The 14028-nt window shown below is 44.2% G+C and overlaps 1 pseudogene; it reads right to left on the bottom strand.

Annotated features, from left to right (window-relative positions):
* Positions 1-897: 897 nt before the first annotated feature.
* Positions 898-13818, bottom strand: LOC129811467 (homeobox protein EMX1-like; annotated as a pseudogene).
* Positions 13819-14028: the final 210 nt, after the last annotated feature.

The following is a 14028-nucleotide window of genomic DNA, read 5'->3' as shown; positions in this document are numbered from 1 at the left end:
ATGGAACACCACCTACATAGATCAGACATGAGATCATTATGTAGGATGGAACACCACCTACATAGATCAGACATGAGATCATTATGTAGGATGGAACACCAACTACATAGATCAGACATGAGATCATTTCGTAGGATGGAACACCACCTACATAGATCAGACATGAGATCATTATGTAGGATGGAACACCACCTACATAGATCAGACATGAGATCATTATGTAGGATGGAACACCACCTACATAGATCATACATGAGATCATTATGTAGGATGGAACACCACCTACATAGATCAGACATGAGATCATTATGTAGGATGGAACACCACCTACATAGATCAGACATGAGATCATTATGTAGGATGGAACACCACCTACATAGATCAGACATGAGATCATTATGTAGGATGGAACACCAACTACATAGATCATACATGAGATCATTATGTAGGATGGAACACCAACTACATAGATCAGACATGAGATCATTATGTAGGATGGAACACCAACTACATAGATCAGAGAAGCTGTAGGATGGAACACCGCCTACATAGATCAGACATGAGATCATTATGTAGGATGGAACACCAACTACATAGATCAGACATGAGATCATTATGTAGGATGGAACACCACCTACATAGATCAGACATGAGATCATTATGTAGGGTGGAACACCACCTACATAGATCAGACATGAGATCATTATGTAGGATGGATGCAAGTCAAGTAACATAAAATTCTGTTTTTCTTGTAACATGTCATTATACTTCATAACTTTACATAATAACTAGCATTTACGTTGGTCCTCTTGTGTTCCAAAAGGGGACACAGGCCAGGGTTTAAGGGGGGGGTAAAGGGGCGTCCAGGGGGTAGGGCATAGGGCCAGGGTTGGGGTCTTAGTCCAGTCCGACGTCGATGTCCTCGGAGATGCCCTGCTTAGTGAGAAGCCTCCATCTGTTGATGTGGTGGTTTCCTTTCTTCTTCTGGTGACAGTCAGGCCCCTCCATCTTCTGTCTCTTGTACTTTGTCCTCCTGTTCTGGAACCACACCTTCACCTGGGGAGGAAAACAGGGACATTAGAGACATCTATGTTCTGGAACCATACTTTCACCTGGGGAGGAAGACAGAGACATCTATGTTCTGGAACCATACCTTCACCTGGGGAGGAAGACAGAGACATCTATGTTCTGGAACCATACCTTCACCTGGGGAGGAAGACAGAGACATTAGAGACATCTATGTTCTGGAACCACACCTTCACCTGGGGAGGAAGACAGAGACATTAGAGACATCTATGTTCTGGAACCACACCTTCACCTGGGGAGGAAGACAGAGACATTAGAGACATCTATGTTCTGGAACCATACCTTCACCTGGGGAGGAAGACAGGGACATTAGAGACATCTATGTTCTGGACCCATACCTTCACCTGGGGACGAAGACAGAGACATTAGAGACATCTATGTTCTGGACCCATACCTTCACCTGGGGACGAAGACAGAGACATCTATGTTCTGGAACCACACCTTCACCTGGGGAGGAAGACAGGGACATCTATGTTCTGGAACTATACCTTCACCTGGGGAGGAAGACAGGGACATCTATGTTCTGGAACCATACCTTCACCTGGGGAGGAAGACGGAGAAGGTTGTATTTTATTGGACGGTTTCCTCGGGCTAGGGGGCAGTATTTGGAAGTTTTGATGAATGAGGTGCCAAAAGTAAACTGCCTGTTACTCAGGCCCAGAAGCTCATGCTCTCACTTCATTCTGAAGTATTAGTCGTCATACAAGCAACACTCAACCCTGACAAGTTTACAAGCAACACCCAACCCTGACAAGTTTACAAGCAACACCCAACCCTGACAAGTTTACAAGCAACACTCAACCTTGACAAGTTTACAAGCAACACTCAACCCTAACAAGTTTACAAGCAACACTCAACCCTGACAAGTTTACAAGCAACACTCAACCCTGACAAGTTTACAAGCAACACCCAACCCTAACAAGTTTACAAGCAACACTCAACCCTGACAAGTTTACAAGCAACACCCAACCCTAACAAGTTTACAAGCAACACTCAACCCTGACAAGTTTACAAGCAACACTCAACCCTGACAAGTTTACAAGCAACACCCAACCCTGACAAGTTTGCAAGCAACACCCAACCCTGACAAGTTTACAAGCAACACCCAACCCTGACAAGTTTACAAGCAACACTCAACCTTGACAAGTTTACAAGCAACACTCAACCCTGACAAGTTTACAAGCAACACTCAACCCTGACAAGTTTACAAGCAGCACTCAACCCTGACAAGTTTACAAGCAACACCCAACCCTGACAAGTTTACAAGCAACACCCAACCCTGACAAGTTTACAAGCAACACTCAACCTTGACAAGTTTACAAGCAACACTCAACCCTAACAAGTTTACAAGCAACACTCAACCCTGACAAGTTTACAAGCAACACTCAACCCTGACAAGTTTACAAGCAACACCCAACCCTAACAAGTTTACAAGCAACACTCAACCCTGACAAGTTTACAAGCAACACTCAATCCTGACAAGTTTACAAGCAACACCCAACCCTAACAAGTTTACAAGCAACACTCAACCCTGACAAGTTTACAAGCAACACTCAACCCTGACAAGTTTACAAGCAACACCCAACCCTGACAAGTTTACAAGCAACACCCAACCCTGACAAGTTTACAAGCAACACCCAACCCTTACAAGTTTACAAGCAACACTCAACCTTGACAAGTTTACAAGCAACACTCAACCCTGACAAGTTTACAAGCAACACTCAACCCTGACAAGTTTACAAGCAACACTCAACCCTGACAAGTTTACAAGCAACACTCAAACCTGACAAGTTTACAAGCAACACCCAACCCTAACAAGTTTACAAGCAACACTCAACCCTGACAAGTTTACAAGCAACACTCAACCCTGACAAGTTTACAAGCAACACTCAACCCTGACAAGTTTACAAGCAACACTCAACCCTGACAAGTTTACAAGCAACACTCAACCCTGACAAGTTTACAAGCAACACTCAACCCTGACAAGTTTACAAGCAACACCCAACCCTGACAAGTTTACAAGCAACACTCAACCCTGACAAGTTTACAAGCAACACTCAACCCTGACAAGTTTACAAGCAACACTCAACCCTGACAAGTTTACAAGCAACACTCGTGTTGTAATTAGGATCCTATTGATGTGAGTGCAGATTCCTTTCACCGTGATATCCTCACAAAGTTAGGTTGCTTGCAGTTAAGCCATACTTAACCATTAATGAATAGGAAATTATTAGGTTTTTTGCGTTCAACAACCATATACTATTTCAACAACAATATTTCTTAGATGACAGCCCTATTCGTCCTTTATTGCTATAGTGGCCTGTTAGATTCTCCTAATAATAAATCCTTTGGTGAAACCAAATGATTAACTTGACATTGTGATACTCTTCCACTGTTCACTAGAGAGCTGTCGCTAGGATGCTGTCGCTAGGATGCTGTCGCTAGGATGCTGTCGCTAGGATGCTGTCGCTAGGGATCTGTCGCTAGGATGCTGTCGCTAGGATGCTGTCGCTAGGATGCTGTCGCTAGGATGCTGTCGCTAGGGATCTGTCGCTAGGATGCTGTCGCTAGGATGCTGTCGCTAGGATGCTGTCGCTAGGATGCTGTCGCTAGGATGCTGTCGCTAGGGATCTGTCGCTAGGATGCTGTCGCTAGGATGCTGTCGCTAGGATGCTGTCGCTAGGATGCTGTCGCTAGGGATCTGTCGCTAGGATGCTGTCGCTAGGATGCTGTCGCTAGGATGCTGTCGCTAGGATGCTGTCGCTAGGATGCTGTCGCTAGGATGCTGTCGCTAGGATGCTGTCGCTAGGGATCTGTCGCTAGGGATCTGTCGCTCGTTTTTCAGGATAGGATTTATTATTAGGAGAATCTACTGTTTATACAGTGCATTTGGAAAGTATTCAGACCCCTTGACTTTTTCCACATTTAGTTACATTACAGCCTTATTCTAAAATGTATGTTTTTTTATTCATTCATCAATCTCAACACAATACAGAAAAACAGATTTTAGAAAAATGTTTGTAAATGTATTAACATTTTTAAAACAGATATCACATTTACATAAGTATTCAGACCCTTTATTCATTACTTTGTTGAAGCATCTTTGGCAGCGATTACAGCCTCGAGTCTTCTTGGGTATGACGCTACAAGCTTGGCACACCTGTATTTGGGGAGTTTCTCCCATTCTTCTCTGCAGATCCTCTCAAGCTCTGTCAGGTTGGATGGGGAGCATCGCTGCACAGATATTTTTAGGTCTCTCCAGGGATGTCCGATCAGGTTCAAGTCCGGGCTCTGGCTGGGCCACTCAAGGACATTCAGAGACTTGTCCCGAACATATTCCTGCGTTGTCTTGGCTGTGTGCTTAGGGTTGTTGTCCTGTTGGAAGGTGAACCTTTACCCCAGTCTGAGGTCCTGAGCGCTCTGGAGCAGGTTTTCATCAAGGATCTCTCTGTACCCTGCTCCATTCATCTTTCCCTCGATCCTGACTAGTCTCCCTGTCCCTGCAGCTGAAAAACATCCCCACAGCATGATGCTGCCACCACCATGCTTCACCGTAGGGATGGTGCCATGTTTCCTCCAGATGTAACGCTTGGCATTCAGGCCAAAGAGTTCAATCTTGGTTTCATCAGACCAGAGTAAAGTGTCTGAATACTTATGTAAATTTGATATTTCAGTTTTTTATGTTTAATAAATGTGCAAAAAAATCAGTTTTTGCTTTGTCATTATGGGGAATTGTGTGTAGATTGATAAGGGAAAAATGACTTAATCAATTTTAGAGTAAGGTTGTAACGTAAGAAAATGAGGAAAAAGTCAAGGGGTCTGAATACTTCCCGAATGCAGTGTACGTGTCACTATTTCACTGGAGACTATATGTGTCACTATTTCACTGTAGACTATATGTGTCACTATTTCACTGTAGACTATATGTGTCACTATTTATTATTATTAAGCCAATTTCTACCACTCTAAATTCCAAGCATCTGCCTCTAACCCTAGGAAGCTCTTTGCCACCTTCTCCTCCCTCCTGAATCCTCCCCCCCCACCCTCATCCCTCTCTGCGGATGACTTCGTCAACCATTTTGAAAAGAAGGTCGACGACATCCGATCCTCGTTTGCTAAGTCAAACGACACCGCTGGTTCTGCTCACACTGCCCTACCCTGTGCTTTGACCTCTTTCTCCCCTCTCTCTCCAGATGAAATCTCGCGTCTTGTGACGGCCGGCCGCCCAACAACCTGCCCGCTTGACCCTATCCCCTCCTCTCTTCTCCAGACCATTTCCGGAGACCTTCTCCCTTACCTCACCTCGCTCATCAACTCATCCTTGACCGCTGGCTACGTCCCTTCCATCTTCAAGAGAGCGAGAGTTGCACCCCTTCTGAAAAAACCTACACTCGATCCCTCCGATGTCAACAACTACAGACCAGTATCCCTTCTTTCTTTTCTCTCCAAAACTCTTGAACGTGCCGTCCTTGGCCAGCTCTCCTGCTATCTCTCTCAGAATGACCTTCTTGATCCAAATCAGTCAGGTTTCAAGACTAGTCATTCAACTGAGACTGCTCTTCTCTGTGTCACGGAGGCGCTCCGCACTGCTAAAGCTAACTCTCTCTCCTCTGCTCTCATCCTTCTAGACCTATCGGCTGCCTTTGATACTGTGAACCATCAGATCCTCCTCTCCACCCTCTCCGAGCTGGGCATCTCCGGCGCAGCCAACGCTTGGATTGCGTCCTACCTGACAGGTCGCTCCTACCAGGTGGCGTGGCGAGAATCTGTCTCCGCACCACGTGCTCTCACCACTGGTGTCCCCCAGGGCTCTGTTCTAGGCCCTCTCCTATTCTCGCTATACACCAAGTCACTTGGCTCTGTCATATCCTCACATGGTCTCTCCTATCATTGCTATGCAGACGACACACAATTAATCTTCTCCTTTCCCCCCTCTGATAACCAGGTGGTGAATCGCATCTCTGCATGTCTGGCAGACATATCAGTGTGGATGACGGATCACCACCTCAAGCTGAACCTCGGCAAGACGGAGCTGCTCTTCCTCCCGGGGAAGGACTGCCCGTTCCATGATCTCGCCATCACGGTTGACAACTCCATTGTGTCCTCCTCCCAGAGTGCTAAGAACCTTGGCGTGATCCTGGACAACACCCTGTCGTTCTCAACTAACATCAAGGCGGTGACCCGTTCCTGTAGGTTCATGCTCTACAACATTCGCAGAGTACGACCCTGCCTCACGCAGGAAGCGGCGCAGGTCCTAATCCAGGCACTTGTCATCTCCCGTCTGGATTACTGCAACTCGCTGTTGGCTGGGCTCCCTGCCTGTGCCATTAAACCCCTACAACTCATCCAGAACGCCGCAGCCCGTCTGGTGTTCAACTTTCCCAAGTTCTCTCACGTCACCCCGCTCCTCCGCTCTCTCCACTGGCTTCCAGTTGAAGCTCGCATCCGCTACAAGACCATGGTGCTTGCCTACGGAGCTGTGAGGGGAACGGCACCTCCGTACCTTCAGGCTCTGATCAGGCCCTACACCCAAACAAGGGCACTGCGTTCATCCACCTCTGGCCTGCTCGCCTCCCTACCTCTGAGGAAGTACAGTTCCCGCTCAGCCCAGTCAAAACTGTTCGCTGCTCTGGCACCCCAATGGTGGAACAAACTCCCTCACGACGCCAGGTCAGCGGAGTCAATCACCACCTTCCGGAGACACCTGAAACCCCACCTCTTTAAGGAATACCTAGGATAGGATAAAGTAATCCTTCTAACCCCCCCCCCCCCCCTTAAAAGAGTTAGATGCACTATTGTAAAGTGGTTGTTCCACTGGATATCATAAGGTGAATGCACCAATTTGTAAGTCGCTCTGGATAAGAGCGTCTGCTAAATGACTTAAATGTAAATGTAAATGTATTTCACTGGAGACTATATGTGTCACTATTTCACTGGAGACTATATGTGTCACTATTTCACGTACATTGATGCTTTGTGCTGTAACTAAAAATTAGATATATATTTTTTGTTCAGACGGCTAGATTAGCAGGCTAGATTAACAAACTAAACTCAGCAAAAGAAGAAACGTCCTCTCACTGTCAACTGCGTATATTTTCAGCAAACTTAACATGTGTAAATATTTGTATGAACATAATAAGATTCAACACCTGAGACATAAACTGAACAAGTTCAACAGACATGTGACTAACAGAAATGCAATAATGTTGCATTAAAATGCAATAAATGCAATAATACCTGAACAAAGGGGGGTCAAAATCAAAAGTAACAGTCAGTATCTGGTGTGGCCACCAGCTGCATTAAGTACTGCAGTGCATCTCCTCCTCATGGACTGCACCAGATTTGACAGTTCTTGCTGTGAGATGTTAACCCACTCTTCCACCAAGGCACCTGCATGTTCCCGGACATTTCAGGGGGGAATGGCCCTAGCCCCCACCCTCCGATCCAACAGGTCCCAGACATGCTCAATGGGATTGAGATCCGGGCTCTTCGCTGGCCTTGGCAGAACACTGACATTCCTGTCTTGCAGGAAATCACGCACAGAACGAGCAGTATGGCTGGTGGCATTGTCATGCTGGAGGGTCATGTCAGAATGAGCCTGCAGGAAGGGTACCACATGAGGGAAGAGGATGTCTTCCCTGTAACGCACAGCGTTGAGATTGCCTGCAATGACAACAAGCTCAGTCCGATGATGCTGTGACACACCGCCCCAGACCATGAAGGACACTCCACCTCCAAATCGATCCCGCTCCAGAGTACAGGCCTCGGTGTAACACTCATTCCTAAACGCAAATCCGACCATCACCCCTGGAGAGACAAAACCGCCACTCGTCAGTGAAGAGCACTTTTTGCCAGGCCTGCCTGGTCCTACGACGGTGGGTTTTTGCCCATTGGCAATGTTGTTGCCGGTGATGTCTGGTGAGGACCTGCCTTACAACAGGCCTACAAGCCCTCAGTCCAGCCGTTCTCAGCCTATTGCGGACAGTCTGAGCACTGATGGAGAGATTGTGTGTTCCTTGTGTAACTCAGGCAGTTGTTCTTGCCATCCTGTACCTGTCCCGCAGATGTGATGTTCGAATGTACCGATCCTGTTCAGGTGTTGTTACACGTGGTCTGCCACTGCGAGGACGATCAGCTGTCCGTCCTGTCTCCCTGTAGAGCTGTCTTAGGCGTCTCACAGTACGGACATTGCAATTTATTGCCCTGGCCACATCTGCAGTCCTCATGCCTCCTTGCAGCATGCCTAAGGCACGTTCATGCAGATGAGCAGGGACCCTGGGCATCTTTCTTTTGGTGTTTTCATAACTGTGACCTTAATTGCCTACCGTCTGTAAGCTGTTAGTGTCTTAACGACCGTTCCACAGGTGCATGTTAATTAATTGTTTATGGTTCATTGAACAAGCATGGGAAACAGTGTTTAAACCCTTTACAATGAAGATCTGTGAAGTTATTTTGATTTTTACGAATTATCTTTGAAAGACACCATCCTGAAAAAGGGACATTTCTTTTTTTGCTGAGTTTAGAATAAAAACTATTGTTCCAATGAAAACGCTTTAGAAGTGTCCCTTTACCTGTCCCTTTACCTGTCCCTTTACCTGTCCCTTTTACCTGTCCCTTTACCTGTCCCTTTTACCTGTCCCTTTACCTGTCCCTTTGCCTGTCCCCTTTACCTGTCCATTTTACCTGTCCATTTTACCTGTCCCTTCTACCTTGTCCCTTTTACCTGTCCCCTTATCTGTCCCTTTTACCTGTCCCCTTTACCTGTCCCCTTTACCTGTCCCTTTTACCTGTCCCTTTTACCTGATCATGATTTTGTAAAATGATTCACTGAGCTTGACAATAAATTGTAATAGTCCAATTTTGTATCATAGGCCCGATCGCTAACAGTTGGCTAATTTCAACATAAAAATATGTGTCAATATTTGTCCTATGTAGGCTTGCAAGAAAAAGCGAATGTTTTTCAGTAGACCTAATAATGAATACGCCTAATGTTTTCAATAGCCTAATAATAATAATATTAAACCCATATACGAATTATAATTGAATATTAAAAATAATAATGTTAGTAGTATTTAAAATAATGTGAATGAAGCCTGTTTAAAACGCCATGCAACAGAACGCCAGGCAACACAACGCCATGCAACACAACGCCAGGCAACACAACGCCAGGCAACACAACGCCAGGCAACACAACGCCATGCAACACAACGCCAGGCAACACAACGCCAGGCAACAGAACGTCATGCAACACAACGCCAGGCAACACAACGCCATGCAACACAACGCCATGCAACACAACGCCATGCAACACAACGCCATGCAACACAACGCCATGCAACACAACGCCATGCAACACAACGCCATGCAACACAACGCCAGGCAACAGAACGCCATGCAACACAACGCCATGCAACAGAACGCCATGCAACCATGCAACACAACGCCATGCAACACAACGCCAGGCAACACAACGCCATGCAACACAACGCCATGCAACACAACGCCATGCAACACAACGCCAGGCAACAGAACGCCATGCAACACAACGCCATGCAACAGAACGCCATGCAACCATGCAACACAACGCCATGCAACACAACGCCATGCAACACAACGCCATGCAACACAACGCCAGGCAACACAACGCCATGCAACACAACGCCAGGCAACACAACGCCAGGCAACACAACGCCATGCAACAGAACGATAAAGGGTCCCATCACTCGTATTTTGAAAAAACATACAATCATATTCTTTATTTACAACAAGTTTAATTAAAAGTTAGTCAAGATATTTTATTTCAATTAAGAAGCGTGCCTCCTGACATGAATTTATCAACTCCGAATGAGTTTGGGCTGGAATTTATTTTTATGAATTTATATAGGCCTATTCCTGAACTGTGTGTCATATACATATTTCATATAGGGTATTTTAGTAGCGTATCTCACCTGTGTTTCAGACAGACTCAGACTGTTGGACAGCTGTTTCCTCTCAGCTCCTACTACGTAATGATTATTCTCGAACGCCCGCTCAAGCCGCAAGAGCTGCGACGGGGAGAAGGCGGTGCGGATGCGCTTGGGTTTTCGGGCGAATGGGCGGTGGAGGAGCAGGCTTTCTTGAGAAACATCGTTTCCTGGGGGCAGAGAGAGAGGGGGTTTCCACTAGTTACCACATCCACAAAGTCAAAAATTGGCTATATCGTTTATGTGGCTGTGGTAACTAGTGATGACCGAGACGGAGAGAGAGGGAGAATCACACTGTGGTTTAGATTGAGTGATTTTGGTGTTTAGCATTCTTTTTAATGCTCTTACTGTTGAATGTAATTACCTGTACATCGTTACAACACTGTATATATACATAATATGACATTTGTAATGTCTTTATTCCTTTGGAACTTCTGTGAGTGTAACGTTTACTGTTCATTTTTATTGTTTATTTCACTTTTGTATATTACCTCACTTGCTTTGGTAATGTTAACATGTTTCCCATGCCAATAAAGCCCCTTGAATTGAATTGATTGACGCAATTAGAACACATAGCAACACCAGGAGCGTTTTGCTCTGCAATGAGGCGGAAACGAACACGGCACAAGGCCGAGAAGAATCCCGTGCTTCTACACCTGCATTGCTTGCTGTTTGGGGTTTTATGCTGGGTTTCTGTACAGCACTTTGAGATATCAGCTGATGTAAGATGGGCTATATAAATACATTTGATTTGATTTGATCTTAGACTAATTCAAATTATTATTTGCCCTTTTGGTTTGAGGTTAGTTTCTAAACTCTTTATGTAGTTTGAAGTAGTCTATGAAGACTTTATACAACTCTTCTGCATGTGCTGAGTCCATATCGACCTAGGGCTCAATTTAAACTGTCAATTTGATATCGTTCCAAATAGGACTGTGTGACAAATATTTTTAATAATTTACTTAACAATATTATTAGTCTACTTTATATTGAGAATAATGACATTAATCTTTCATCATAAATTAAAATTAGGCCAATACGTTAAATTATTATAAACATATTAAATTAGTCGAGTCTATTTAAAAGTGTTTGTTTTTTACAACCTAAAGAAATCTGTCTAGATTCTGAAACAAAATTCTGGTTTGAACGTTTGGGAAAAAAATAATTACGATTTTCGCACTCACTCAGAAAAGATAGTGGTTTGGATAAATTCGCAGTGGGGTTGACCGCGTAACAAAGACAATATTTCCTTTACAGATTGCCTTGTGGCCCGGTGTGTGCCGGGAAACCTTTCCAGTCGTGGGGAAATAGACCGGTTTAGGTTTGCGCTTCATCAATCTGGACCCTAGTAGCCTAAACTTTGAATAAAAACGACAGACTCCTACATATTCTATCATAGCCTAATCACATTTAATTGGATTAGGCTATAATACATGTATAATGTTATACAAATACACTAATATCAACATTGTAATGCAAACTGAAGTTTCTGTGACGCCATCACATTTTCCAAATGGAGTGATGTTAATGTTTAGCATTACTTGTTAATGCTCTTAATGTTGAATGTAATTACCTGTCACCATAATGGAATATTTGCTCTGCTTACAACTGATATTTGATGCACCACAAATGCACGCCAAACGTGTGCCGAAACGAGGTAACAGGAGATGAGACGGTCAATAACACAATTTACCTTCACTTTGTCATGGCGAGTTCCCTATTATTACTCATCAGCAATTTGATGTGTTCTGCAGACTGAACAAATATTGCTTGTTTCGTTTTTAAAGTTTGATTACATTATAAAGCGTGAAGCGGAGCTAAAGGCCACTTTAGGACCAGACGGTGCATTCGGAAAGTATTCAGACCCCTTGACTTTTTCCACATTTTATTACATTACAGCCTTATTCTAAAACGGATTAAATCGGGGGTTTTCCTGATCAATCTACACACAATATCCCATAATGACAAAACATTTCACAAAACTGTTTTTGCTTTGACATTATGGGCTATTGTGTGTAGATTGCCCAGGGAGAAAAAAATATTTAATCCATTTTAGAATAAGGCTGTAATTGAACAAAATGTGGAAAAAGTAAAGGGGTCTGAATACTTTCCGAATGCCCTGTATGAACCGCTTAAGGACCATATAGGCCCCAATATCTACATTGAATATAACTTTGACAGTATACATATTAATAATAATACCACAACCGTATAGGTTCCATACCTCTTATTTTTCCTGTTGTAACAGTTTATTTGTTAATTTGTTGCTAGTATGACAATATAGGCTGAAATGGCTGAAGGCAAGGAGTTCAACTAGCAACATAAACATCCCTACTATCTGATTGACGCTTTCCCTTTACCAAAGTGTAGCCAAGGGGGGAAATGGAACGTGGGAATGTTTTTCATAAGTACTCTATCTCATATCCACTCTAGGTATTGTTTATGTTCACCTGTGGCTGAAAAAAAGTTGAGTTATAAAGCCATAGTCCCATAACACCACAATCATTTTGTGATAAAGACAAACATGAACTGATGATTAACATACATGAAAATGAATGATTAACCCCGCCATTATTGCAGCCTAATTGTTGTCAATCATTAGTCTGTTAAATTGACATCTCTGCATTGTAGGTCACAGTTTAGTCCTTATTGTCAAAAGTACAAGCAAAGCAGCCAGAGGCATTCATTTATCCATTAACCCGGAACTTGATTTGCTTGACATTAGCTATAAATATTGATAGGCCTAAGTATTAAGACTGAGAAATGATTCAATGTAATTTTAACACACACACACACACACACACACACACACACACACACACACACACACACACACACACACACACACACTCTCTCTGTCTCTCTCTCTCTCTCTCTCTCAATTCAATTCAATTCAAGGGGCTTTATTGGCATGGGAAACATGTGTTTAATATTGCCAAAGCAAGTGAGGTAGATAATATACAAAAGTCAAATAAACAATAAAAAATGAACAGTAAACATTACACATACAGAAGTTTCAAAACAATAAAGACATTACAAATGTCATATTGTATATATATATGCAGTGTTGTAACAATGTACAAATGGTTAAAGCACACAAGTTAAAGTAAATAAACATAAATATGGGTTGTATTTACAATGGTGTTTGTTCTTCACTGGTTGACCTTTTCTGGTGGCAACAGGTCACACATCTTGCTGCTGTGATGGCACACTGTGGAATTTCACCCAGTAGATATGGGAGTCTCTCTCTCTCTCTCTCTCTCTCTCTCTCTCTCTCTCTCTCTCTCTCTCTCTCTCTCTCTCTCTCTCTCTCTCTCTCTCTCTCTCCTCTCTCTCTCCTCTCTCTCTCTCTCTCTCTCTCTCTCTCTCTCTCTCTCTCTCTCTCTCTCTCTCTCTTTCTCTTTCCAATCCTTTACCTTGAAATCTGTATCCGAAGAACCTGCTTCGTAAATCGTAAATCCCATGGGTAGAAGTTGAGTGGGTCTCGGTGTTGCGTCCCAAAGAAGTGTGCAGTGTGTTGTAGGTGGCACCCTCCTAGCTGGTGGGGGTTCATGGTCAGCCCGGGGTGGTTGACCGACTCAGGGAACACCAGCTCCGGGTTCTGATACAGAGATCTGCCGGTGGGACTCTGGTACCCGTTCATGAACGCGTCAGTGGGGTTAGAATAAGTCAGGGCCATCGGTCGGATGAGATCTTCCGTGGTTTGAGGGTTTTCTTTGGCCACCAAGGATTCTATCATAAAACAACGTTTACTCACCGATGAAAACATCTTCCTCACGTCAGGTAGTGAAATCCAGAATCAAACAGAATCTTGTTTATTCCTGTTTGTTCCAGTCAAAACAGTTCCCTCAAAAAGTCATAGTGAGCATCAACGGTGACGGTAGAGCCCCCCCGGTCCGAGGTTCTGAGCGGGAACCTCGAGCACCTTGCGTTAGGGAGGTGAGATCCATGCACGCACACCGGGAGGACACGAGGACAA

Source organism: Salvelinus fontinalis, chromosome 15 (assembly GCF_029448725.1).
Source record: "Salvelinus fontinalis isolate EN_2023a chromosome 15, ASM2944872v1, whole genome shotgun sequence".
NCBI lineage: Eukaryota > Metazoa > Chordata > Actinopteri > Salmoniformes > Salmonidae > Salvelinus > Salvelinus fontinalis.
This window is presented reverse-complemented; position numbering and strand designations above follow the sequence as displayed.